Genomic DNA, 24,922 nt, shown 5'->3' with positions numbered 1-24,922 from the left:
ACTTCTCCGCCAGTCCTACCTTTCAGAAAGTGGTTGATTTTCTGTTTCTAGAGTTGCTGTTCTTCTTCTCTTCGATCTCCCGTTGGATTTGTAGGTGTTTGCAATCTTTAGATAAGCTATCTAGCTGATCTCCCGCTACCTGAAGTAGTCTCAGCCTGCTACTTCTCCGCCATCTTGATTCCAGTCCTAAAATTCAGTTTTAAGAAACTACTACAGGGACGCCTGGGTGGCTCAGTTGGTTAAGCAGCTGCCTTCGGCTCAGGTCATGATCCCAGCGTTCTAGGATCGAGTCCCACATCGGGCTCCTTGTTCTGTGGGGAGCCTGCTTCTCCCTCTGCCTCTGCCTGCCACTCTGCCTGTGCTCTCTCTATCTTTCTGACAAATAAATAAATAAAAATTTAAAAAAAAAAAAAAAAAAGAAACTACTACAGAATACTTATTTTCAGGGAGATTCTCACAGGTTTATGGAGCATATAGCCATAAATATCAAAGGGTAAAATAGAGATTTAGGATTTACAAGGCTAACCTTTTAAGTTTGATGAACAAGGAAGCAATCTGAGCTGCTGTCACATGCATGACCTGGAATGATTTGAACAACTGCATATTCTTATGTTTTTATACACAATATATGTTCACAAATAATATCCAACACATCCAGACCTTAAATAGGGTACTTTGGTTTTTGTGAAAATCTTTTGCATATCAGTTGTAAGACATCATTTGCTTTGTGAAGAAGTTGGGCTTAAGTTATTAAAAACTGTGGTAATAACAGTTAACATTTGCATATAGCTTTATGTTTACCAAATTTTTAAATTTATTTATCATCTCAGTTGATCCTAGAAATAGTGGAGATAATACTTATAAGGTAGGTAGGAGTCAAGACTCATTTGGTTGCAATGAAGAACATTCTCCCTCTCTGCTCACCCCCTCCCACCACACACACACACACACACACACACACACACACAGAGGCTTGGACTACAACAGGATATTTTGGCTCATAGCATGGAATGGTCTTTCAGCTAGGCTAATTTGGAGCTGAATCAGCTCAACTCTCAGCTCCACGCTTGGTGACACTGAGAGTTTTAAGTGTCACTGGTCCTCATTTGGTTAAGTGCTCATCCTTGAACATATAACTGTGGACAGGGGTTAGGGTAATATGCTGATGTGTTTCTCCACTTAAACCCTCCTCCAGAGCTGGGAAATGGGTGAGTTTTCCAAAGAAAAATCAGGATGCAGTTACTGGAAGTAGAAGGAAAGCATGGAAGCATGGTAGGGAGGCAAACATCAAATGTCCTTTCCAGCAGGTATTTTCATGTCTACTTTACAGGTGAGAAAAGTAATACTCTGAAAATATTTTCTGAAAGACCTACCCAAATTTAGGTCTTCTGGCTACAAATCCTGCACCTGGCTGCTATAAAACAAAGGGAAAGCAGTTTGGATAAGAAAAGATGTGGTTCCAGGTATCACACTTACTTCTAGTCTTTGTTTCAAAGTAGACCAGACATGATCGATTTTAGGGTAATAATTGAGTCTGATCTCTGTGGGGTAGATGAAAAAGACGTACATGGAACATAAATTGTTCCAAAGTTCATGGAAGGGAGTGGAAGGAGATACATTGGATGTAATTCTTACAACTGAGAGTTAGGAATTTGGAATTAAAATTAAAATAGCAGGGGCACCTGGGTGGCCCAGTGGGTTAAACCTCTGCCTTTGGCTCAGGTCATGATCTCAGGGTCCTGGGATCGAGCCCCACATCGGGCTCTCTGCTCGGCAGGGAGCCTGCTTCCTCCTCTCTCTCTCTGCCTGCCTCTCTGCCTACTTGTGATCTCTGTCAAATGAATAAATAAAACTTAAAAAAAAAATTAAAATAGCAAATATTTATTAACTGTTCATTATGTCTCAGGCACTGTACTAAGCACTGTTCCTGTGTCAATTAACACTCACATTATTGTGAAGTAAGGATTTTATTCTTAAGAAATCTTAAGCAAAAAGAGGTTTAATATCTTGTCCAAAATTATATAACTAAAAATGAGGTAGAACCTAGAAAGTCTAGGACCCTGTACAGTGCCCATTTTTGTTTTTCATTGTTACCAACTAAAGTAGTAATGTTTAGATGCCTGCCATGGGCTGACTGCCAAAGCAGATGTTTGTCTGCCTCAACATTTTTTTTTCCAGAAACTTATCCTGTAAGGCTATATAATAAAACAGTTTATCTACAGTGACACTTAAGAATTTGTAAATGCCTGCTAAGTTTCCACAGATTATTGTTAATGGCAATCTTATGCTGTTTTTTTGGTTGGTTTTGTGTATATCAAAGTTACACAGGGACATGGTTTAAAAAATCAAGCCATCCTATGAGACTGAAAAAAAAAAAAACCCAGCAGCAGTCCCCTGCTCTGCAAACCTTCCACCATTTTTCTAATTCTCAGAAGCTATCATTTTCAGTTCATTTTTAGCTGTTCCTTTTTATATTTATGAAAAAGAATATCTCTAAATAATATGATTATTTCTACTTCTTGATTTTTTTCAGCTTTGCATGTAATCTATTAATTTCTCACTATGGAAGCTATTGAATTAAATCCAAATACATCATCTTCTCAATATAGTTATACCATGATTTTGATGTTTAACTTTTAATTAAGCACATTTTATAACTTAATAATTAAGTTAATAAAAAAATTATTTATAAAATTATAAAATTGTTTTTTATAAATTAATTTATGACTGAACCACATCATGTTTCTGATTCTTTGTTTTCCCTAAAATTAATAATTATCTTGTTTTTTCATTTGCTTTGTTCAATGTACTTGTTTCTGATTCAGTTGCGGCCTCTGTCCCATACAGCAAAAATTACTTTTCATTATCACCTTGGGGCTTCTTTTGTTCCTGTTTTGAGTTGAAACTCTTGTTTTTAATGTCTTTTCCGTCTTCATTTCCTCTCATTTAGATGGAGCACATCTACCAATAGCTTTGATCTTGTCTCTCTGAAAATATCTTTCAGCTTTACTGATATTTGATTGATATTATGGCTAAATACAGAACTCTGGTTTGAAATTTATTTTCTTTCAAAATTTTTATGATCTGTCTCCATTGTCTTTTAGTTTCCAGTGTTGAAAATCTGAAAGACATTCTACTTTCTTATATATTTTTCCTTTCTGGAAGCTTTTACAATTTTGTTTGTCACGAAGTTCTGAAATTTTGTTATGTGGCCTGTAGAGAGTCTATTTTCATTAATTTGGCTAAGCGCCCAGTGAGCCCTTTTAATCTAGAAATTCTTATTCTTTAATTCAGAAAATTTTCCATGAGTTATTTCTTAGATAATTTTTTCTCTGTTTTCTTTTCTCTTTTTCTGTTATTTGGATGTTGAACCTTCTAGATTGGTCTTCTAATTTTCTTATCCTTTCTCTCCTATATTCTTTCCATCAATCTCTTCATTTGCTGGGAGATCTTCCAACCTTACATTTCTATCATAATTTTGTTTCCCAGCGGCACTTTTCTTGTCTCCTGAGTGTTTTCTCTTTTTCTTTTTTTAAACAATCTGTTTTTGTTTCATGGATGCAGTTCTTCTCTTATCTCTTTAAAGATAATTTTTTGAAAGGCTTAAGCATCTGCCTTCAGCTCAGGTCATGATCTCCAGGTCCTGGGATCAAGCCCCACATCAGGGTCCCATGTTAGCAGGGAGCCTGCTTCTCCCCTCGCTTGTGCTCTCTCTGTCCCTCTCTCTCAAATGAATAAATAAAATATTTTTTTAAAAAGGTAATTTTTTTGAAATTCTCTTTTCCTGAACAGTTCTATTTTCTGTTTGTTTGCTTATTTTGTTTGTTCATTTGTTTGTTTCAGGTTCCATCTTTTATGATGGGCTACTAGCATTCTGCAAACCCAGTAGTAGAGGACTTGGGAGTCTTAATATTTGTCATATAAAACTTCATTCAGTTCTATTTTCAGTAGAATAATCTTCCCTCCAGAATTCTTCAAAATTTGCTAGTTGGGGAATCTTCTGTTTTACACACTCCAAAGAATAAACATTTAGTCTTCTGCCAAGATAAGAGAGGGAGGAGGACTTGTCTAACTGTGAATGGTAGAAAACGAATGCGAGAGATTGATTCTTAAATTGGTTTCTAACCAGGCTTACTGTTATTTAACCTGCTTCCAGAAATTTAGGTGCCACCAATTCCCAAGTATTTTGGAAACTACTGCAAATAAAATTGCTTCCCAGCTTTACCTACTGCTGGGTTAGGATTCAACTTGTTTGAATCTGCTATCAGTTAGCTATCACACTTCTGTCTTCTAGCTTCCAAATTTTGGTTATCATCATTAAGTCATTCACTGCTCACTCTCTTTTTCTTCCTTCGTTTATGCTTTTTAACAAAATTTTTAATACTATATTTTAGTATGGTTTGAAAATGAATGGAGTTAAATGTGTATGTCCAATCTACCTTTTTAATCAGAAATCATTATTGATTGTGGATCTTATTATCCACTGAGTAATTTCTTTTTAATGGTTGTTAGATTTGAGGTAAATACCTTTTTTTAAAAAAACAATTTCTATTTAGAGGAAATGGGAGATAATTATAACTAATTCCTATGCTCAGTCTCAGGGTAAGATTTAAGAAGATTGCTATTTATGTTTATATTTTATATTTGAATGCTTTTATTATGACAGAGACCTGCTTCCTTCATGGTATATGGGGATGTTTATACTCCATCAGCCTGAAAACAGTAACAAGGAGCCTTACTTTATAGAGCTCAGTCTTGTATGGTAAGGACATACAACATGGTCAAACTTTTCAAATCAAAAACTGGGCAACATAAAACTATGTTTTATGTTTTTTATGTTTTCTCTATGCTTTAGAGAAAATAGTAGGTCCACCAACCATTGGCCAAACAATGTGTTGTACTTGATACATACCTGTATGAAATAATTTTTTATTATCATACATTTTTTTGAAAATACATATTGGTTATTGGATGGGTTTATATTGAGAATATTGAGAAGGGATATATTTTTTAATTGAAGTATAATTAACATATAATGTTATTTTAGTTTCAGGTGTACAGTGTATTGATTTGGCAATTCTATACATTACTGAGCACTCATCATACAATGTTAATACAATATTATTGACTATATTTTCTATGCTGTCATTCTGTTTTATACCTAAAAATCCAAGACTCAGAGAAGTTAAGCTATTTCCTCAAATTTATACAGCCAGTGGGCCACAAAGCAGGATTCATTAACTCTAAAGCTAATACTCTTTGGAAGTGAATATGTATACAAAATCTAGCATTATGGGATGGTATTAAAGGTCCCTAGAACTTGGGAAGAAGTTAAAGGAAAGTTACTGTCACAGATCATAACCAGAAAATCACACCTTTTATTATTTGTACATTTTTTACAAGCATTTCATTGAATTTTTGTAACAGGCCTATAAGCTGGCTATGTAGATTTAAATGTTATCGTTGCTTATCTCAAGTGTGTAAAATATAGTTTGCCTATATCTAAAAATTGACTTTTCTCACAAGCTCCTTTTCCTGGTACCACCCACCACCACCATTTCCACAGATAAAGGAAAAATTAATCTCACCAACTGGTAGTTGCTTGGTTACTTCTAAAGTAAAATCGAATTGATTTAGGCTTTAAACCAAGATTCTTCCCCTTAGCTTAAAAGGATTCTCTGTCCCTTCTACTCTTCTCCAGGTTCCTGGGAGACTTATATACCTGGCATCAATGGATGAGTGTGGGTTTCTGTACTCTTCTCTCTGCTTCCTTGTCACCATTGAGTTATTGCTTGACCCTTGACATTTTGGCCAATGTGCCAGCATCCACAAAGGCATAATTCCTTGTTTGGCCTCTGGACTTCATAAACTGGATCTATTGCCATGGTCTCTAGTAAGGGCCGTGCCCTCTCCTTTATGTCTGCCAGCTCAGTCTTAGCCACTTTTGCACCCCTCTCATGGCAAAGGCTTCAGCAACTTTTCAGGGGCTCTGTCACAATACACTGGCATGCTTAGAATCCAAAGATGTCTTCAGACAAATCTTCCCAGATACATTCCTTAGTTATTGTCTTCAATACTCTATACTCAGACACCTCAATGCTCTTTTCTTCCTGGTGGCCATTATCTTATTTCCTTTGCATGAGAAAACAACTTTATGTCCCCTTGTATTCTTGTCTATAGTTTTTACAATATAGTTTTATAATAATAATATAAAATAAGGCAATGGTACTGGGATGACCCATTGACAAAATGTGCTATGAAGAAATCAAGGTGTAGAACAGTGTGCATAACCATTTCTGTACACACAAGTGTAGATATGGCAGTGCATTAAACATTTCTGGAAGAATACAAGAAATCTGTTAGCAGAAGTTACCTCTAAGGAGGGAAAACAGTCTTGTCTAGGGGACAAGACTGGAAGAGAAATTTTCACTGCCCCTTCGTGTCTTTCAAATTCTACATCATGAAAATAGCCTATTAAAAAAGAAGTAAAAGATAATTTATAAAACACATAATTTGGCTTTATCAACCTGCCAAGCTTCGGATTATCTGATTCTCAGCCACAGACAGAAAGTAGCTCTTTTGGCAAAGCTGTCTTTTTTTCCCCTTCTCTGCTTCCAAATAGGTCATTCCTTCTTGTAGGAATTTACTGAAGGCTGGATGAAGCACTAGCAACCTGCTCCAATGTTCTTAATTTTTCCCTTCTTTTAGAAGGGAAAATACTTCAGTAGGAAGAGGGCCTGAGTCTCAAATATAACAGATATGGTTTAGCTGTTTTGTTAACGTGCTTGACAAAGACTTAGTTAAAAAGGTCCTCAATACCCTTAACCTGATCTTTTTGGCTAAGCCATGTACATATTTTAGGGTTTGTTACTCCCAGGAACTTTTGTTATCTTCAGGCCTATCACAATGAATAGGTATTTAATAAATTGTGATGAATATAAATACATGAATGAATAATTTTATTTCTAGGTACAAACCACCTAAGTTAATTTTAAATTTATTCACTGATAGAGATTTCTGGAGTCTGCATTTTAGATTTCCCAATTGTCCAGTAATTATAACTGTCTTTTTTTTCTCTAATCCAAGATCTAATTATGGATTATTCATTGTATTCCATTATCATATCCATTTAATATCCTTTAATATGGAAAAATTGCCAACCTCTTTGTATCATGTCATTGATATTTATTTTTAAGTCTGGGCCAGTGTTTGCAAGTGGCCCTTATTTTAGATTTTCCTGAAAATTTTTTTATTACTAGATTCAAATGAAATATTCTTGGAAAGAATACTTCATTGGTGATGCTGTGCCTTCTCAAGGTGTAATATCAAGAGTAAGAGGAAATTGGTAACACACTAGAAAAGCATATCATACTACTATGGCTTAAGGTCTGATACGAGTTTTTAATTCTCCTTGCTTTAATTTTATACTAATCAAGTAATGTCTAAGTGGTTCAGTACTTAATTAGACTAGATATTAGTACATAGTATTTTATCCAGTGAATATCATTTTGGAAACACACACAAAAAATTTTAAATTGATCAGCTTTTTTGTAAGTTTGTATCAGTTTAGGAAGCTGATAAAATTAATTTTCTGGTATGCAGAGCTGAGGGCCAAGTAGTAATAATAATAATGCCTCACAGGATCGAGGTGAGAATTACTTTGAGATGGTAACAGAAGTAAAATATCACTGATAATAATGTGCTCTGTGAAGGATCTCTATTAATATAATCAATCCCACTTTTTATTTTTAAAAATCACATATATAGCAACAGTATCTGGCACTGTTATGAGTACTTTATGAATATAATCTTTATAGATGGTAATATCATTATCCCCACTTACAGATGAGGAGACTGAGACACAGAGAAAATAAGTAACTTTTCCAAGGTCATACAGAAAGTAAGTGGTAATATTTCCAACTGTTCACCTGTGATATCCCACTTGAAAACAGGCAGCCTGTATAGCTCCAAGCTATACTTGAGGATGATATTCCTTCAGCTGCTCCTTTAAATAAATGTGTGTGTTTATGTTATTTCTGTTACAGAGAGAAGAGGTACTCCCTTATAGGGACTCATAAAGGCATAGAGCATCTAGAGATTTACTGCCTCCATTACGCTGCTGGCTCTCACAGCACTTGTTATGTTTTTATCAGTTTCTCTCCAGAAGGTAGGAATTGTGTTTTCTCTCTATGAATTCTTTATAATTATAGTTTTCTTGACTGTGAACTTAATTTTTATTAAATATGAAAAGCATCTGATACCTATAAAATAAGATGCCAGATGTCCCCAGTTTAGACATATAAACACATAGCCTTTAAAAAATATTTGTTATAAAATTAATAGATGTTCATTAGGGAAAAAAAGACAATAGCCTGTGATAATTACTCTTTATATTTTGTTATTTGTCTTTCTGAATTTATTGACATATTTGTATATAATGCATAATACATAATCATAATAAATATAATTATTATGATTAGAATTAGGAACAATAGATTATAAATGGTCTTTGTCTAGATTGCTTCTTTTACTTAATTTATTGCTGTTTTTCATGTCTGTAAATATCATCTGCATTTCCCTTATTAGTGGTTATATAATATTCCAGTTTAAGGTTATGACATAAATTATGTAACCATTTTCCAATTATTTAGTATATGGGATCTTTCCAGGGTTTTTTGTGTGTGTGTTAAGCATGATTTCAGTGAACATTCTCTTCCATACATCTTTGTACTTGTGTCTAATGATATTTTTAGGACAGTTTACAAAAGTGTTGCACAGCCTTAGTTCCTAAGCATGCTCTCTGATAGAAGGGGTCCATGGCCTATAACATAAAGAACCACATCAATTAATCTCCATCTTGGAGAATACCAATGTATAGTCATATACAGTGGTCTTAGTAATCAAACATATTTGACCATAGAATCCTTTCTTAAAATAGCATCTGTCTGCAGGATGTTGCTAGTTGGAGAAGTCGTACTTGTATGGGGGCAGGGAGCAATATGGGAAATTGCTGTACTTTCCACTCCATTTTGCTGGGAGGCTAAAACTTTCTGAAAAATAAAGTTTACTTAAAAAAGGAAAAGTTTTCAAGTGCCATTATATACATTTAAAATTAAATTTAGACTTTTACACACACACACACAAAGTAACATCAGAACACGTCAACATCCCACTGAACACTTTGGAAAATGCTAGCTTATGGTATATTCTTAAAAATGGAATTGGTAGATCAAAGGGGAAATATATGGAAAGGCTCTCCCAATTTGCATTTCCACCGATAGTATATCAGAGTGACACTTTCTCTTTACTTTTGTCATTGGTATTGACTATCTTTGTTTTTAAATAAATCTGAAATGAGAAGTGAGAAAAGTACATGGCATTCTAATTTTCATTTATTTGATTGTTAGTAAAATGTATATCTTTGTATTTTTTATTTGTCTTTTATATTTCTTTTATGCCTATCTCACTTATGCCCCATTCCAAATTTTTCTTAGGGGTCTTTGATGTTATTTCTTTATTAATAAGAATCAAGAATCATTTTAAGAGTATTAACACTACAAATCACACGTGATACAATTATTTTTTCATATTTTTTTCATTTTTTAATGTTTTGATATGATGTTTTACTTTTATTTTATGTGCTTCATTTTTGCCATACAAGATTAGCAGTTTTGAGTAAAACTTTACCTCTTCCACTCCAGAAACATAACAAGTTTTTTTTTAATTCTTGGATTAGATAGAACACAAATTTTTACATATTATGTATAATTAATGTCTGATTCACTTTTAAGATATCAGTTCAAAAGGAAGCTATACCTCTTAGGGTCTTCTATGGGGGTTTATAATGAGTGTAGTACTTCATCATAAGCAATTGGGAAAATACCCCACGAATACTAAGTAGGAGTGCAGAACATCATCCCATGTGGTTCTTACTCGAAGAAAAAGAATACAAAAAAACAAGTTAGTCTCAACTAGAAACAAAACTGTCAATATACATTAAAAACAGAGAAGGAAAATAAGTCTGAACCTTAACTATAGCTAAATAAAATTATATGTTTTTACAGTCAAGAAAGACCTTTAGATTAATATTGTCAGATTATTTCATTTTATGAGTGAGAAAACAAAAGAACAGAGTTTAACTCAGTTTGTCCAAAGTCACACAAATGTGGTTTTTTTTTTTTAGTTTTCTCAGAAAACCTTTATAAAGTAAAGATTCTAAAAAGTTTCATTATTAACAATAACATTTTTTGAATACTTACTATGTACCAGACAATCTACTAAATACTTTAAGTCATTTGTCTCACCTATCCTTACAATATACTTTGGGGTAACAATTATTATTGTCCCCTTTTTCCAAGCAGTCTGAGACATAAGGCCCTCACTCTTTTAATTGCTATTCTTTAGAGAGGAGACTCTTTTGTGTTATAATCAGTAAGAAATTATATGTTGCTATCAACTAAAGCAGACAGAATTACTGGAAGAACAGAGAGGGTTGCAATGGTGGATCCTAGAAATAAAGCAAGAGTAGAACATTTTGGCAGGATAGATAGCAAGAAATATTCTTTACAACCTAAGTTAAAAAAAAAAAAAAGTGAAAGATCTAACTAAAATTTGTGGTATGATTTGACTCTAGCTTATTCCCTGATTTTCAGAGACTGTTGCATCCCTCAATTCATTTTTGCATTTATAAAAACTGTTTTGGTTTTATAAGTTAAAAAATGGTTTATAAGAACTGTATTACAAAATTCTAAATTTGTAGAACTCTTCTCCATTATCACTGCTTTTCATACCCCCTTTAAGTAAGAATTTTGCATTTTTAGGTGCATGTATTATGCAGTGTAGTCCTTGGGCATTTTTGCTATTAAAATATCTTTTTTTATAAATTGGTAGAGCAACATTGAAAACAGATGGACTGTTGCTCTAGGTTTTAATGCTTGCTGTAGTTGATATCTAAAGGTACACATGAATTAAACAAAAAAATGAAATCATGAAAGAAGAAAGGATTTTCAAAATTGAATTTGCAAGTTTAGTCCTAAATAACAATCACAGTTTTAGCTGGAGGCTTTTCTGGGGGATTCTGAATAATGATTTGGTGAGATTATAAGCCCCAGGCAAAGCCTGGGGACTGTCCTGCTCCTAGCCAGTTGTTTATCCTCAAAAAATGGTCCTCAGGTTGTGCAGTATTGTGTGAAATACCAGTGGGAATCAAAGCTGAGTCTGTCATTTTATCCCAAGGGCCATCTCAAGAGTCTGAAGCTTAGATGGTAAGATAAATGTTTGCCAAAATGAAAACCCTTGGTAGGCTTTTCAGTTACTATTGCTTTATTTTTTTTTTACTGCTTTGGGGTATGTATTTTTATTTACCTGCAGAAGGAATTATGTATAAAAAATTAAAAACCCAAGAAAGTAATATCACTGTCGAAAATTGTGTTCAACTCTGTAGAGCATCTATTTAAGGGAAATAGTTAAGTTTTTTTTTTTTAAGATAATAAATTCTACCTCTCATTTTTATGAGATTTTCTTGGAAATCTGTGTTCGAGAGAATTCTGATTTACTATTCTTTGCTAAAAATGTTCTTCTAGCCTGATCTTATCATGTAAAATTATGAATTGGTGGGTATGGGTATTTTGAAAGCCCTGACATCTTGAATTCATGGATAATTATGTATTTTTAGTAGCCAAAACTTCAGTTCTCTTCTGTCTTTATAGCTATTTGCTCTAAGATTTTCCTAAAAACTTGGGACTTAAGTTATTAAGATGGCATCCACAACTCTTTTAAATGTATTTACATAATAGATATAAAAGGGAGGAAAACTAACAAAGAATCTTTACCTAATTCACCCAGTATATGGAATAATAATGATGATGGTAATAGTATAAAAAATAGTATGTAGTAATAATAATCTAATAACATGAAGAATAGCTAGTTTTTGGTTTTTTTTTAAGCTGGGCTTTACTATGTGGCAGGTACTGTTCTGACTCATTCTAGCTCATAACTCCCCTTATTATTGCCATTTTTTAAATGAAGAAACAGTCAATAAGAGATTAAATAATAGTAAATCAAGGATCAGAAAACAGAACAAGGACTTGAGAGAGCCAAAGCGGAAAATCCTGAATCTTTCAGGCTCTCACATCACTGACTACAAGGTTTTATGCTGCAGATATAGTGGTAAATGAGGTAGACACGGTTCCTGATTTCATTAAATGCAAATTTACACAATTATTTGTATCATTTCCATATTACAAGGTGATGGGAGAACATATATAGGGACCTTATATTGCCTGGGAGAATCAAGCAGAGTCCCTGTCCCTGTGAAGTGGGACAGTGAGATTCTTGTCTCACAGAGTCTAAATGAATCTCGCGGACAAAAGAGGGTGAGTAAAGCGATAGAGTTTTATTTAGCAAGGATACAGAGAAAAAGCTCTCAGGAATGAGGGGTACTGATGGGGTTGCCAATGTGGGCTTCCATTGACAGTCTTTTATTTAGAACTGACCAAGGAGCTTGTAGTCTTTTCATTCTTGTGATGTCTTGGTTTGAGTAAGGACTGGTGATTACATCTTTAATGGCTTACTACTTCTTTGGGGTCTGGTCATTCTTTGTGGTCACCGTGTGACTGCCATAGAAAGACCCCATCTCTGATGCAAAGGGCAGTGTGGTCTGGTTTGTTCCCTTATCTCTGGTTTCCTTATGCCTCAGCATTTCTAGGATTTCTGTGAGCCTGATCACATAGCCCCCTTACCTATCTCTCCCTACCTAGCCCCACCTGTCCCTTACTCACCTGAAGAAGGGTCAGTTTAGCTGAGATCTGAGAGGTGAGTAGGAGTCACACAAGGTCAGTAGAATGGGGGAATGGGACATTCAGGGACCTTGGTATTTATACTATGGTGTAATAGTATTTGATATACTGGGTGAATTAGGTAAATATTTTGTTTTGTTAATTCCCTCCCTTTCATTACGTATTATGTAAATATGCTTAAAAGAGTTGTGGATGCCATTTTAACAACTTAAGTAGACACTTTTGCTTTTGTGGGCCCCTTCCTCCATAAAAAAATATTCAAAATTGTATTTTGTAATTATACTGGTATAGAGAGAAATATGGTAGTATGGTATATTAAAATATTTTCTTTGATCTAAAGGGGTTGTTTTTCTCATTCTAAAAGAATACATTTTGGTGGGCCGCTAATGGTATTGTGCACCCAAGGCACTTGTGCCTTCTGGCCCTAATGGATAAGTCAGTCCAGAAGTATGGAATATTGGGCCAGAAACATTTCAGCTGGAAGGAGTAGCACAGACAGAAGCTTAGAGGTCCTTGCTTGCTCAGGAAACTGAATGGAGGTGTGACTAAAACAGAGAGTACAGGGGAGGGAACATGAGATGAGGCTGGTGAGACAGAAAGGGCCCTGTAGGCCTTGTTTAGGTTTTGGTATTTATCTTAAGAGTAATAGAAGACCTCCAAAAGGGGTGTGTGTGTGTTTGTAAATCAAACTGAGCACATGGTTAAAATCAGTTCTGTGATCCAACTTCTCCCACTAAGCTTCACTTCTCTTTCTACTTTTCCTTCTGATGTCTTCATTTATTCAGGTAAAGTAATTTATCACTTCTAGGCATCATATATTAAGATACACATAAATAAAAGAGACATTATACTCTACCTCTACCTTTTTTCTTTATTGTTTTTCAGTTAGTTTCATTTTTATGTTTGGTTTCTCTGTTGTAACTGTGGATAATAAACTAAGACCTTTAACTATGGACGCTGCTTTGGGATTGTCCCCTCTTGTCAGATGAGGTTATTAGTGCACCCACCTTCTCCATGATTCTGTCCACACTTCTTTCATTTTTGTATCTCTAAAATTGATGCCATTTATTTCTATTTTATAACCACAATTAATTACATTATTGTGTGAAAAGACCCTTTGCATTTGCTGCTTCCTCCACCTGGAACCTCCATTCACCCAGATGACTACATTGCCTTGTCTCTCCTTTCCATACTCAACCCAAGTGGCAGCTGCTCAGTAGGGCCATTCCTGGCCATCTTATTGGCAATAACAACTCCCCTAACTGGGGTTCTTACCGTGCTTCCCTTGTTATGTTTTTCCCCGTAGCACTTATTGTTAATACAAATTACATACTTTATTTCACTTAATTTTTTAAACTTATTTATTTAAGTGGTAATAAGATTCCAAAGGCACATATGTAGGGTTATATATATCTCACTTAATTTTTGAAATTACTGTCCCTCTTCCCTTTCTTGACTATAGCTTCAAGAAGACAGGGATTACCATCTACTTAAATTTGTTTGATTTTTTTGTTTGTTGTCTCCCCCCGCCCCACCACTATATTCTCAACAGCTAAAATAGTACCTGATACAGAATCATTTCAGTTAATGACTGGCTGTAGACCCCAGTAGTCTTCTTTAGTTTATGTCCTTACTTATGCAATATTTCAGTTTTCTTAAAATTTCTAATTTCCTTTTTTTTTTTCATTATTTTTTTCTTTGTCATATTCCCAATTCTTTCCAACTCTCCATTATCTAAAACGCTATGGTGATCTCTCTCTTTTTTCTGTCCTTTTCCCTGAGAACTGCTCTTCTGGAGCCTTACATCCTTGGGCCGCACAATTGTCATTCTTGGACTTTCCTGCTCTTTCTATGTTTTTCTCTTTTTCAGTGTACATCCTCCTTTAATAAAGCATGTCCCTCCCCAACTTTCTATGAAAAAATATTTGAATGACAATTTTTTTTTAACTTTCTATATTCAAAATGTTTTTTAGTTTGTCCTCACTAGAGATATATCCAGATTTTCACATCACCAGGTGCAGATCTGGAGGGACCTCCCCCCCCGCCCGGGAGGAAAAGAGAGCAGTGGGTGTATATGCATCAGTATTGGAAAGGGAGAAAACACATTAGAAGGTGCCTTCTCCACATGAGGTACTGTCTAAAAAGGGACATTTTGTGCCACTTCTACTCACTCCTTTTTATAAAAGTCTTAACAATCATTGTGTTAAAACTTGTAGGAAGGCACCACCTTAAAGAATATGCTGAAGAGAAGCTCTTGCTGCCTTCTTAACTGCTTCCATCTGAAATCTAGTTTCTCTGGAATTCTAGAACTCAAATAATTTTCTCTCTGAACTTGGAAAATGATAGTCCACACTCTTCTAAAATTCACTAACACCAGCCTGAGCCTGCCACTCATTGTTTTTTGCTTGGCAACTTTTGGGCACCATCTTTGTTTTTCTTGGTGCTTTTCAATTCCTGATGATGTGTCTTGGGGTAAACTTTTTTCTGTTCATATTTTTCTGTTGAATTCAGTGAGCATTTTCATCTGAGCAGTTTCATTCCTTGAAAATTATCTTGTATTATTTCTTTAGTAATTTCCACCCTTTTCTTCTTTATTTTTTCTTCTTTCCTTCTGAAACTTCTATTATCCTGTGAAGGACCACATGGCTAAGCATCTAATGTCTCATCTTTTCTATGATACTTTCTTTTTAAAGCTACCTCCATGCAGTGCTTTCCATTCCTAAAAAGAGATCCGTGAGAGGGCTGAAATATAAAATTTTGTTTTTATTTTCCAAGAGCCTTTCATATTCTCTTGGGTTTTGTTTATTTTAAGTTGCAAAGGGTGGTAATTAAGTACACAGATTCTGGAGCCAGACTGAGTTTGAATCCCAGTCTCCCACACTTATTACCTCTGTGATCTTGAACAATTTTAAGTTTTGTGTCTCTGTCCTAACCTGAAATGGAGATAATGATAGTACACCTATCTCAGAGTTCTGAGGATTAAATGAGTTGCTAAACCTAAAACACTGAGAACAAAATCTGGAATAGAGTAAGCATTATATGTATTAGCTATTATCACTACTATTATAATTATTGTTATTATTACTATTTTGAGGATATGATATCTGCTCACTGTCCCTGAGGATGCTAGCTAGAAGTTCCCCTTTTTTCACTAAATTACCCATTTCCTCCAGTTAAGCTTCTGTTTTCTGTTTGCTCGTTTTTATTTCTCTTTTACATAGGAAGGTTTTTTTTTTTAAATACCTGGCAATCCTTGGTTAAAGATTCATATTTAACAGTCAGAAAATAAAAAGCTGATTAGGTGTTTTACATACAAAGACAGCTTTTCCTAATTTCAGGTGTTTAGGGTGATTACAGTGGGGCATACCATAAATGTCAGACTCCAAAGTATTCTTTGCTCTGGATTGATTCCAAGAATTCTTTGATTGTTGCTTTAGGAATGCCTTCCTTCAGGGGTACCCGGGTGGCTCAGTGGGTTAAGGGTCTGCCTTCATATCAGGTCATGATCCCAGAGTCCTAGTATTGAGCCCCCTGCTCAGTGGGGAATCTGCTTCTCCCTCTCCCTCTGCCTGCCACTCTCTCTGCTTGCCCCCCACCTCTCTGTCAAATAAATAAATAAATAAATAAAGGAATGCCTTCCTTCAGTGGATATGGATGCCAACTCTTCCTTATACAAACATTCAGTTAATCTCTGTTTTCAGTCCCACCTCTCCCTCCTGCTCTCATTGTCCCCTTACCAGGCCTCTATGAGATTCACCCTCTAAATCTCCCTGTGATTCTACAAATCTGTGGATCCTGTCTTAGCTTCTGCCATTCCATATCTACGGGCTGTGGTTTCCTGTGCCCCAAGGCTGCAGTTTTTCTCTGTTTTCTAGCTCACAGTAATTTTTTTGAAATTTCTTATTTGTTGATGGCCCTTCCATTGTGGTTTTATTTATTTTTTTATTCTTGTATTATCATTTTCATAGGTCTTAAAAGAAGTAAAACCACATATGGTCTACTTATATCTTTAGAAGTCCTTGCAAATTTCTAATCAGAAAAATGACCAGATCAAATGTCATTTTAAAAAGATCCACTCTAGCTGAAGTTTAAATTAGAGCAGTATCAGCTAACTAACAGGCTAAGTTTTCCTGATTTAATTATATGTGATTCTTATTACACTTCACAAAAGATATAATAAAACTGTTTATTAAAATACTGATATAAATAGTACATTCTTAGCTATAAATAGATGGGTTAATATTTAATAAAATATAATAATCTAGAAACAAGTTAAAAACTTTCTCCTATAAAAGCAAAATATATGTATTAATTAGATTATAAAATATATTAACAAAATATATATATCTATATAATATACTATTCCCCAGGCCAAAACAGAAGTGACTTTCTTCAGAAATAATCAAATCTCTACTCTAGCAGTGCTTTACATCTATCACTTCAGACCATCCCATCTCTTATCATTGAATGTAAACGTGATTTTGCATAGAATAGCACTAAATTAGTCTTAAACCAACCTTTAACTTTTAGAAACTTATAATCTTTTATTTGTAGTAAATTGACAGCTATGAGGATGAAAATATACTTTAATTCCACTTTAGTGAACATTCAGTGCTATATAGTTTCAGGTATACAACAATTCCATACATCACCCGGTGCTCATCGCAATGTACTCATTAATCCCTATCACCTATTTCACCTACCCCCCCAACCACCTCTCCTCTGGTAACCATCAGTTTGTTCTTTTTGGTTTGTCTCTCTGTCTCGTCTCTTTTTTTCCTTTTGCTTGTTTTGTTACTTAAATTCCACATGAGAGAAATTGAATGGTATTTGTCTTTCTCTGACTCATTGCACTTAGCATTATGCTCTCTAGCTCCATCCATGTTGCAAATGGCAAGAATTCATTCTTTATATATATATATAATCAGATGTGATATATATATCACCTCTCCTTTATGTATTCATTTATCATGGAAACTTGGGCTGCTTCCATAATTTGCCTATTGTAAATAATGCTGCTATAAACACAGAGGTACGTGTATCCCTCTGAATTAGTGCTTTTATATTTTGTGAGTAGATACCTTGTAGTGCAATTACTGGATCATAGGGTTGTTCTATTTTTAACTTATTAAGGAACCTCCATACTGTTTTCCAGAGTGACTACACCAATTGCATTCTCACCCTTGCAAGAGGGCTCCTTCTTCTCCACATCCTAGACAACACTTGTTGTTTGTCTTTTTTATTTTAGCCCTTTAACAGGTGTGAGATGATATCTCCTTCTGGTTTTGATTTGCATTTCTCTGATGATGAGTGATGTTGAGCATCTTTTCATGTGTCTGTTGTACATCTGTTTGTCTTCCTTAGAGAAATGTTGTTCATGTCTTCAACCCATTTTTCAATTGGATTATTTGTTTTTTCGGTGTTGAGTTGTATAAGTTCTTTATATATTTTGATTACTAACACTTTTTGGATATGTCATTTGCAAATATTTTCTCCAATTCAGTAGGATACCTTTTGGTTTTGTTGATTGTTTCCTTCACTGTGCAGAGACCTGTTATTTTGATGTAGTCCCAATAATTTGTTTTTGCTTACATTTCCCTTGCCTCAGGAGATATATATAGAAAAATGTTGCAGCTGAAGTCAGAGATATTATTGCCCATACTGTCTTCTAGGATTTTTATGGTTTCAGGTCTCACAGTTAAGTCTTTAATCCATTTTGAGTTCATTTCTGGGTTTGGTGTAAGAAAGGTGGTTCAGTTTCATTCTTTTGCATGTAGCTGCCCAGTTTTCCCAACATTTAGTGAAGAAATCGTCTTTTTCCCATTGGATATCCTTTCCTGCTTTGTTGAAGATTAACAGGCCATAAAATTGTGGGTTTATTTCTGGATTTTCTATTGATTTATGTGTCTATTTTTGTGCCTGCACCATAATGTTTTAATTACTAGAGCTTTGTAATATAACATGAAATCTGGGATTGTGATACCTCCAGCTTTGTTTTTCTTCTTCATGAATGCTTTGGCTATTCAGGTTTTTTTGTGGTTTCATATAAATTTCACTATTGTTTGTTCTAGGTGTATGAAAGATGCTATTGGTATTCTGATAAGGATGGCACTAAATCTGTAGATTGCTTTGGGCATTGTACAATTTTAACAATATTGGTTCTTTCGATCAGTGAGCATAGAAGGTCTTTCCATTTCTTTGTATCTTCTTCACTTTCATCAATATTTTACAGTTTTCAGAGTACAGGTCTATCACCCCCTTTGTTAAATTTATTCCTAGATACTTTATTATTTTTAGTGTAACTGTAAAAGGGATTGTTCTCTTAATTTCTCGTTCTGCAGTTTCATTATTAGTATATAGAAATCCAGTAGATTCGTGTACATTGATTTTGTATCCTGAGACTTTACTGCATTCATTTATCAGTTCTGGTAGTTTTTTGGTGTAGTCTTTAGCGTTTTTTCTAAATAGTATCATGTCATTTGCAAATAGTATAAGTTTACTTCTTCCTTACTAATTTGGATACCTTTGGTTTCTTCTTGATGTCTGATTGCTGAGACTAGGACTTCCAGTGTGGTGCTGAATGTCTTTTTCTTGACTTTAGGGGAAAAGCTTTCAGTTTTTCCCCGTTGAGTGTGATGTTCACTGTGGGTTTTTCATGTATGGACTATGGACCCATTTTTAAACCACCTCTAAAATATCTCCATAACTAGAGTAAATTTTCTAATCAAAATCCCCTAACCTGTATCTGTATGAAAATTTTGGTGCCTTAAAAAGAACTGCTGCCAACAAATGGTATGCTATATGTAAAAGTGTTTTTCCTGCTTTCTTCCATGCAGTCTTTTTTTTTTTTAATTTTATTTTTTCAGTGTTCCAAGATTCATTGCTTATGTACCACACCCAGTGCTCCATGCAATACCTGCCCTCCTTAATACCCACCACCAGGCTCACCCGTCCCCCCACCATGCCTCCAAAACCCTCAGTTTGTTTCTCAGAGTCCACAGTCTCTCATGGTTCGTTTCCCCCTCCATGCAGTCTTCAGCAGCTCCTCTGTGTGTTCGATTAAAACATACTTGCAAGCTTGAGTGTTGTTAAATAATATACATCAATTATAGCTGTCTTTATAATATGAATAATCCCTTTATCAAAGTTCTATCTCTAGATATCCTAGTCACTTAAATGTAGTTTTTCAGTGTTTCCCATCTTAATTGTCGTGCTGACGCATGTGTGATTTCCCTCTGGTGTTATCGAATAGATTAAGAAAAATGCAGTCAGTCAAGTTGCTTTCATTTCTCTCTCTTGAAAAAACTATATATGTATAAATATTATAAATGTAACGAGCTTTATTATAGATTATTAGAGTCATTTTACTGAGAAACATTTATTTCCTGTTTTTCACATAATAATGTAGGGAAGGGACAAGGGGAAATTTTAAATTCATAACCTAATAAATTCAATAGATTTCAAGGAAAATAATAAAAACTAAGGTAAAGACAATTCTAGGCTCTAAATATATGCAACTATATGTTTATGGGTAAAAAAAAGTATAAAGCCATGGTGCATTTTTCATATTTGAAATATATTGTCAACCTTCTGTGTCTCTTTCATATAAATAAAGATTATAATTTCAGATATCATTATCATACTTATTTGCCTTTATTGTAAATGGAAGCTATAGTTTCTGATTACTGCTAACTACTGCAGGATTTTTTCCTAGATTGTGTATGCTCTTTGATTAAGAATAAATTTACTTTCAGTATTTTCTTCTTCTCCGTTCCTGACTGTTCATTGTGGAGACACACACACACACACACACACACCTGAGGGAGCAGTAAAAACAAAAGATATTTTATTGAGTAAATAACACTCCTCAAAGGTTTTATTCAGTTTACATAATGGATCAGAAATTCATTTTAAGGCACTATTTTCTATTTTATATGGGAATTAATATTTTAAAATCCATTTTATGCTTTTTTTCATAATTTGAATGTTGTTATGATTTCTTAGTAGCTCTACAGAAATCTTCCTGCTTATATTTTTCCTATTCAAAGTGGTCCATGTGACCTAGATATTGAAAATCAAGGTAGAGTGTGTTGCATTGCTGATATTTACTGTGAAACATCAGAAACATTCTGTTTCCATATCCTAGAATTATAGGATGCACACTCCTTAATATTGCTGGTATTTTAAAAGGTATCTGAAAGTCTGCACAATCATTTTTAAGCTGGCATTAAAATATTGTTAAAAGAGATTCACATAATAAAACATAATGCTTTATATTCCAGTTAAAAATCCACAAATAATCATTATTTATTTTGAAATGTTATATCATGTTAGATATGACTCATTATGGATATTCCCCCCATTATTTACCTAGTATAGTAATCTGCTAATTTTGAAATCTAACCCCAATATGGTGCAATTAGTTTTCATTTCCTAATTTAGGGTGAGCTCTGTTAAATTGTTTAAAAAATAAAATAGTATCTAGAGTCTCCCTTATGAAATTATATTCATCAGGAGAAGTTGATTTTATCATCTGTCAATTTGGTGTAGAACATCTCTTCCAAAAGTCAGCTTTTACATTCAGGAAGCCATATTCTCCCGATGTAGAAAGCTAGTTCAACCTTTAATACGTCTGTGTAAAAAATAAAACCTTAAAGGAAAAGCACTGAATGAGTTAAAAAATGTACACAGTTGACTGACTTTCAAGTAGAGTCCTATATATACTGTAAGAATCTCATTTGTTTTCTCTTTCCTCACTGCAAAAATATAATAAAGTAGAAGAAATAACAGATTGCGTCACAGTTCTTAGCTAATAAAATTAAAGCAAAGATACACTAAGGATCAACCATGTAGTTTTGTTTGTCATCTTGATGTTAAAAAGATTTGCTTGCCAAAATGCTTCATAGGTTGTTTTGGTTTTTCTTTTTAATATAGCCAGGGAGAACTACAAAGTACCAGGGCAGATGGCCAGATTCCATATTAAGGAGTCTAAGGCCATAATCTGGAAACCCAGTGTGAAAATCAAATCTAAAGTACAGGGAGAGACAAGAATAAGTAAGGGCTGCCACTAAGTGAGGCAGAAGCTGAGCAGAATGAGATGCAGTAAACACACAATAAGCGATACAAGAGAGTGGCCCAGAAACAGGACTCTGAACAGAAAGTGTGGGCAGAGCATATTAATACCTTTTTTGGGGGGTTCACATGAGAGACTTATCAAGACTAGAAACTTACTATAACTGAACAGTAAACCTAGCTCTGATTTGTCTCCAGTTCCTGGATGAATTTTTTTTTTTTCTTTTTAATCAAATCAGTGTTTCCCAAGCTGGTATTTCATACAACAATCTTCTAAAAGCTTTATCATGAAGGTAGGGAGAAAATACCAGTTACCAAGTAAGTGGGGGAAATTAAAATTGTGCACACACACAACACACACACATTTTTCAGATTTTTCTCTCTTGAAAATTCACAATGCCCTTTATCATATAAAACCTTCTGAGTAGTCCTGGAGGGAAAAAATTCTTTAAATCCAACATTTCCCAAACTTGTGTGACTTTGGCACTATTTTGCATCATATCAAATCCCATTGTTTGGAGCTGTTCTCTTCAGGACATCAGTTTGGGGAACTAACTGTCCTGTTTAGTTAATGTTTCAATAAGCCAAATGGTTGCAAAACCATTTTTGAAAGAATATATGCTTGAGTGAATGAATGAATTTCTATAGTATTTACTAATATAGCTATTGCACCCTTGCATGAGATCCAGTCTTTGATACAAGAGGGCCCATATTATTTACATAGTCAGGCAAATAGGAAAGTACCATAGCTACTTATTTTTAAAGATCACAGTATGTTAAGTCATGGAAGCTAGACTCCATGACACAGAACCACTGATCCTGTATTTTGAACAGCAGGGACTAGATATTAATAAGAGCTTCAAAGCATGTTTTATAATTATAATAAGTATATTCTGCTCTTACTAATTCTTGGTAAAAGATTCCACCTAAAAAGATCTAGAAGCAGTCTTATGTTAATACCGGAAGCAGTATGTTTCAACAACAAAACTGCTATTGGCTAGGAGATTTGCATTTTCTGTCCTAGATCTGCTATATAGGAGACATTATAAAAGATCATTCTTTTCTGAAAAAGGAGGTTACTATTTCCCAGCTAGATATTAAGGGTGAACTTAAGAAGTTGCCAAAATTTGGGAAATTCTGGATTAAACAAAGTTAAGCAAGTTTTCATACTCAGTATTAATGTGTATTGTGAATTTCAAAAAAAAATGGATATAGTGTTAAAGGTTTCTGTGTCACTCCATCTCTATACAATGTGTATTAAGTGATCCTCAGAGCACGGTTTGGGAAATAGAGGACTGAATATATTTCAGGCTTCCTTGTAATTCCGAGATGTTATATTCAATGATTTTTAAATTATGGAGCATTGGGTGTGGTGTATAAACAATGAATCCTGGACACTGAAAAAATAAAATAAAAGTTAAAAAATAAATAAATAAACAATCTGTTTATATTTTTAACCCTTAAAAGAAAAAGAAGGGTGCTTGGGTGGCTCACTTGATTAAGCATCTGCTTTCAGCTCAGGTCATGGTCCCAGGGACCTGAGATTGAACCCTCACATTCGGCTCCCTGCCTGCTTCTCCTTTTCCCTCTGCCCCTTTCCCTGCTGGTGTTCCCCGCAGGCACTTGCTCCCTCTCTCTCTTAGTCAAATAAATAAATAAAATCTTAAACAAAAGGAAAAAAAGGAAAGAGAAAAAGAAGATGTACATTTATAACCAATTATGTGCTTGTGAAGGACCACCAGAGTTGTTTGAAAAATGTCCTCGCTTCCAGCATTATAACAACTCCACATTTATTTAGATCTTTTTAATTAATTAAAAACAGGGGCACCTGATTGGCTCAGTGGGTTAAAGCCTCTGCCTTCAGCTCAGGTCATGATATCAGGGTCCTGGAATCGGAGCCCTGCATTGGTCTCTCTGCTCAGCAGGGAGCCTGCTTCCTCCTCTCTCTCTGCCTGCCTCTCTGCCTCCTTGTGATCTCTGTCTGTCAAATAAGTAAATAAAATCTTTTTTAAAAATTTAATTATCGGGGCGCCTGGGTGGCTCAGTGGGTTAAGCCGCTGCCTTCGGCTCAGGTCATGTTCTCAGGGTCCTGGGATCGAGTCCCGCATCGGGCTCTCTGCTCGTCAGGGAGCCTGCTTCCCTCTCTCTCTCTCTCTCTGCCTGCCTCTCTGTCTACTTGTGATCTCTCTCTGTCAAATAAATAAATAAAATCTTTAAAAAAAAAAATTTAATTATCATATGGTTTCACTTATTTGTGGAGCATAACAAATAGCATGGAGGACAAGGGGAGTTAGAGAGGAGAAGGGAGTTGAGGGAAATTGGAAGGGGAGGTGAACCATGAGAGACTATGGACTCTGAAAAACAATCTGAGGGTTTTGAAGGGGCTGGGGGTGGGAGGTTGGGGGAACCAGGTGGTGGGTATTGGAGAGGGCACGGATTGCATGGAGCACTGGGTGTGTTGCAAATACAATGAATACTGTTATGCTGAAAATAAATTTAAAAAACTAAAAAAATTTAAAAAAATAAAAATTTAATTAAAAATAATATGTGTATGTTTTAGAGTATTTAGGATAGAGTGTTCAAGATTTTTGAAGTTGTTACAAAGTGTTAGTCTTTATGGTTTCTAGATGAAATACTCTAAAATCATGCAAATGTTACTTTTTCCTTTAAAAAATTTCATACATTGGGGCACCTGGGTGTCTCAGTGGGTTAAAGCCTCTGCCTTCAGCTCAGGTCATGATCTCAGGGTCCTGGGATCAAGCCTCACATCCAGTTCTCTGCTCAGCAGGGAGCCTGCTTCCCTCTCTCTCTCTCTCTCTCTCTCTCTATCTCTATCTCTGCCTGCCTCTCTGCCTACTTGTGATCTCTGTCAAATAAATAAATAAATAAAATCTTCAAAAAAAAAATTTCATACATTACAACTCTAAGGAAATAACAGCAAAAGAAGAAAGAGCTTTTCCAAAATAGGAACACAGTTATTTTTATCACTTAATTTAGTAATCATCCGTATCATATCCTTAGCATGTTCTTCTAGAACATTTTGAATTTGAGAT

General features: G+C 34.7%; 1 protein-coding gene across 2 annotated transcripts in view; it reads left to right on the top strand.

Moving 5' to 3' along the window:
* Positions 1–24,922, top strand: part of LOC111148967 (methyl-CpG binding domain protein 5) — a 205,030-nt gene that overhangs the window by 52,506 nt on the left and 127,602 nt on the right. For both annotated transcript variants that reach the window (XM_022505930.1, XM_022505853.1), the window contains exon 2: positions 8,046–8,167. The gene's annotated coding sequence lies outside the window, so the exon portion shown is untranslated. The remainder of the gene's footprint in view (positions 1–8,045; positions 8,168–24,922) is intronic.

The sequence above is a fragment of the Enhydra lutris genome, unplaced genomic scaffold, assembly GCF_002288905.1.
Source record: "Enhydra lutris kenyoni isolate GAN:26980312 unplaced genomic scaffold, ASM228890v2 scaffoldscaffold1, whole genome shotgun sequence".
NCBI lineage: Eukaryota > Metazoa > Chordata > Mammalia > Carnivora > Mustelidae > Enhydra > Enhydra lutris.
This window is presented reverse-complemented; position numbering and strand designations above follow the sequence as displayed.